The following is a 4,421-nucleotide window of genomic DNA, read 5'->3' as shown; positions in this document are numbered from 1 at the left end:
ACAGGTTTTCAGTCCTTGGCATTACACTTGCACGGGGTGACAGAGGACTCTGCAAAGGCTTTATTAACTCTGCAGCAGTGAAGATTTTGAATCATTAAAGTGGAGGTCCTTCCTTTTCTAAAGAGTCATGTGGCACTCATTTTCTGGTGCTGACACTTATTGCCTGAGTGGTGACTTAAGGTAACCAAAGTAATGAAACACATCTCTCTTGTAGTGATGGGGGAGGATAAAGAGTCCCTGGGTGAAGACCAGGAAAATTATCTTCCTTCCTAATGACTTGAAAGGACTTATGTTATTTTGCTTGTGCTCCAAAGGCAGCAAGTCCAGTTCCAGTCCCTGCTGTCAGCCCAGTGATCCTCACATGGAATGCCACTGGGATTCCTCCCAGCCTGCTCTGCCTCACTCTTTGCTCTAAATATTCATGTGTGTTCTCAGCTTTTTACCATTCTGTTTCCTGCATGAGTTTTGCCCTGTGGGACAAAAGTCTCAGTGGGAGAGTAATTATAAATGTTTATGGGAATTGGGCTGCTTTATTCAGGCAATTAAATGGGATGTTTGAGCAAGAAGAGATTCTTCCTTTGCAATTGATTGCATCAGTTTTAAAAGGTGCCTGGAAAGATGCTGGGGAGTAGCAGTGTGCCTGTGGATATCTGACAGCTCAGACCACCTTGCCTGTGTAAACCCACTGGAGAGGGAAGGCTCTGGCTCTCTTCTTGTCCTCCTTGCCCCAGTCTGGTTGCTCTGACATGGAAATAAGTGTTGGGCAGGGCTTGGAGCAACCTGGGCTAGTGGAAGGTGTCCCTGCCTGTGACAGGGGTGGAATGAGATGAGCCTTAAGATCCTTCCAACCCAAACTATTGTAGGATTGTATGCAATTCATCTCCTGATGTGAAGTGTGTGGCCACACTGTGTTTGTGTTCCCTGACATTAAGAAATGCTCTGGCTTGCAGCTGTACCTGGGGAATTGCATCTTGCTCTTATGTATTCTCTGTGACTTCACATCCTTCTGGGTAAGCATTGAGGTGACTGACATGCAGCAGCAACATCTGTGCTTGGGTTTGGGGAGGAAAGCAGAGCTTCCTGCTGCCCAGACGTGTGTGCTCAGTGTGGAGGGTTTGGGGAGGAAAGCAGAGCTTCCTACTGCCCAGACATGTGTGCTCAGTGTGGGTCAGGGGACACTGGTCCTTCTGCTACTGCATTTTGGGGGGCAGAGTCTGCATTGCAGGGACTGACCAGGCACAGCTGTGTCCATCCTTGCTTGGTTCCAGCAGTGATGTGATCCTTCTGCTACTGCATTTTGGGGGGCAAAGTCTGCATTGCAAGGGCTGACCAGGCACAGCTGTGTCCATCCCTGCTTGGTTCCAGCAGTGATGTGTTTGCCTTGTTTAGGGTTCTATGGTATTTGAGTTTGCTCCATTAAATTTTGATCTGTAGAACAAAAGGTCTTTCCTGCTCTGACAAAGAATCACTTGTATTTGCATGTCTCCTGTTTTCCATGGTGCTGAGCTCTGTCAGGTGAATGAGAGGTAGGATGAAGGTGTCAGGCTATAACCAGCTCAACTACCTGATTGTTATCCCCTTTCCTGGGGGAGATAGAGTAGGATGTAGCTTTCCTCTGTAACCTTCATGGCTTTCTAAGGCTGACAACAGGAAAACCTCATGTTTGGTTTGTAAATGTTGACACTCAAGGCTGTTTGAGGGGCAGAGGAGTGTAATAAGTGATGCATCATCCATCATTGGAGCTGGCTGTGCTGTGCCTTGAGCAGATCCTGCTGGGAAGGCAGTGGGCTGCTCTAACTCCTCATTTCTAAGGCAAGTCAGACATTTGCCTTGGAGACGCAGGCAGATGGAAATCCCACTGGGCTGTTGGCTGGGGTTGCATCCAGTGTGTGACAGTTGCCATCATGGAGAGGGGAATTCAACCAGCAGAGTGCCACTCCATGAGCTGTGTGGGGCTGTTGAGGTGTGTGATCAGTGAGAGCTCTGTGTGTGTGTGTCAAGGCCAGGATTTGATTACAGGCTCCCCAGGGCAGTGGTCACAGCCCCAAGTCTGCCAGAGCTGAAGGAGCATTTGGACAATGCTCTCAGGCACGTGGTGGGATTGTTGGGGTGTCCTGTGCAGGAGTTGGACTCAGTGGTCCCCTTCCAACTCAGGCTACTCTAGGAGTCTGTGACTGGGTGTCTCAGCCCTTTGTGGAATGACACTGGTAGCACAGACCCCTGATGGAGTGATCTCCTGCTGTCCCTCTGTGTCTGGGTCTGGGTGAGCAATGTCTTTGCTTGTAGGACCTGCTCAGGTTGAAACTGAGAGTGCAGCCTGGCCAGGCCTGCCCCAGGGCTTCAGGCTGTGCTCCAGCTCAGGCAGATCCCAACAAACCAGGGGGTGTGTGCTGCACAGCTGGGAGCCATGCTCTGGCTTCTTCTCCAGGCCCTCCTCAGGATTAGAGTCTGCTATTTCCCCATCCCTGGTGTGGCAATAAATCCTTCCCTTTGCCAGCAGCTGTTGGGACTGAACCTTGGTTGTTAGTCAAGGTAAGAGCCTGTGAGCAAATGGGCAGTGTTGTCACCTATTGTCACCGTGTCTGTACAAACTCTGGAGCCTTTTGTTGTCCTTGGCTCCTGCAGTGTGACTAGATAAGGTGTTCTCTCATCAGCTGTTATTGGGACCTGGCGTGTGACATTGCTGCAGCCCCCTGGGGACAGCAGTGACACTGAAGTAGCTTTGAGGGGATGGTTAGAGAGGGCTCTGCTTGCACATCTGCCTTGTGTGAGCTGGTGCCAGCCCAGCAGCACTCCCACAGTGACTGTGGGTGTCAGCACTGGATTGGAGTGATGGCTCAGATTCCTGTGCCATGCTGCTCCCACCCCTCCTGTTCCTGAGGGGTTGGATGGATGGGGATCAGTCTGAGCTGGTCAGTCTTGCTCTTCCCATGTGGATCAATAAGACATGGCCCAGGTCTGATGAAAGTGCAGCCAAAGAGAATAAAACACTTTCTGATGGAATGCCTTTGCTCTCCAGGGATGATATCCCAGCACAAAGCCCAGACTGTGTGTGCACATGCTGCTCTGCCTTCTCTGGGCTGTCTCAGGGCTGGGTGGGCTGTGGGTTACACCTTCCCACAGTCTGTGAATTCAGGAGTATGAGCCAGGAAGGACAAACATTTCCAACACCACTGAGCTTTGCTGTGTCTTCTGGTGGATGTGGTTGCTGTCCTGCAGTGCTTTGGGTGCTCAGTGTAACACCTCAAGGACCAAGGTGAATTAGATGGGATATTGGGAAGGAATTGTTCCCTGTGAGGGTGCTGAGGCACTGGCACTGGTTGCCCAGAGAAGCTGTGGCTTCTCCATCCCTGGGGATGTTGGAGCAGCCTGGTCTAGTGGAAGGTGTCCCTGCCCATGGCAGGGAGTGGAACTAGGTGGTCTCTTCCCACCCAAACCCTCCTATGGTTCTGTGTTCATGGATCTGCACTTTAGGCAGCATAAAAATCCTTCAAGCCTCTTTCCCAAGAGCTGGGCAGGTAACAGAGTGCCATGTACAGCAGGACCCTCAGCCACTGCCTGCAGCCAGCCCAGGGCACTGGCCCAGGAGACAGAGAGGGACAATTGAACCTGGCAGGCAGCCTTGGGTCTGCCTTTGGGAAGCAGCAGCTCAGGCTCTTCCCGAAGGAATGCGTCACGTTGCCATCTGTGCGTGTGTAAGGTAACTGGATGCTGAGCCAGAACAGGCCTTGGCACCTTCCTCTGCATTTGTGGCTCTCCCTGCAGCGCTTGTTGTGCTCCATGTTCAGGCCTGGCTGTGCTTCCCACCCTGCTGTTTGGATTTGGCTGTGGTGCAGTGGTGGTTTTGGCAGGGAATAGCACCTGCCACAGGCTTGGGCAGAGCTACAGGGGAAGAGAGGAGTGAAATCAACTTATCTGGGGTAACTGGTCTGGAAGAGAACATGTGCCTTGGTCTGATCCCTGTCCCCAGAAGCAGTCAGCATGGGATCTCAGTGCTGGCTGTGCCATGCAGCTTGTGCAGAGGAGCTGGAGGTGAAGCCTCTTTGGGTGTGTGGCTGAGGGGCTGCCAAAGCCTGGGATATTGTTCTGAGCTGGAGACCAGCCCTACTATTTTGGGAAGGTTTCTAAGGATAGATGGGCACATGTGCTGTTGCCATCTCACCACTCTAAGGTCTCCCTGGAGCCTTCTCATCTCCCTGCTGAGCACCCCCAGCTCTCCCAGCTTGGCACCAGAGCAGAGGTGCTCCAACCCTTGGAGCCTCTCCGTGGCCTCCTCTGGACTTCCATGTCCTTATGCTGAGGGTCTCAGACCAGGAGACAGCACTGCAGGTGAGAGATCTCCCCTGAGCAGAGGGGGAAATGGGAAATGTGTTTAACCTCAGCAGTGTCACATCCCCACATTGGTCAGACAGTTGCAGCAT

General features: G+C 52.1%; 1 protein-coding gene across 1 annotated transcript in view; it reads left to right on the top strand.

Annotated features, from left to right (window-relative positions):
• Positions 1 to 4,421, top strand: part of LOC103808371 (YTH domain-containing family protein 2) — a gene marked incomplete at its 5' end in the record, with an annotated part of 13,798 nt that overhangs the window by 9,109 nt on the left and 268 nt on the right. The window lies entirely within an intron of this gene.

This window comes from Acanthisitta chloris, unplaced genomic scaffold, assembly GCF_000695815.1.
Source record: "Acanthisitta chloris isolate BGI_N310 unplaced genomic scaffold, ASM69581v1 scaffold11698, whole genome shotgun sequence".
In the NCBI taxonomy this organism is placed as follows: Eukaryota; Metazoa; Chordata; class Aves; order Passeriformes; family Acanthisittidae; genus Acanthisitta; species Acanthisitta chloris.
Note: the sequence above shows the minus strand (reverse complement) of the source record. Positions and strands in the feature narration are given on the sequence as shown.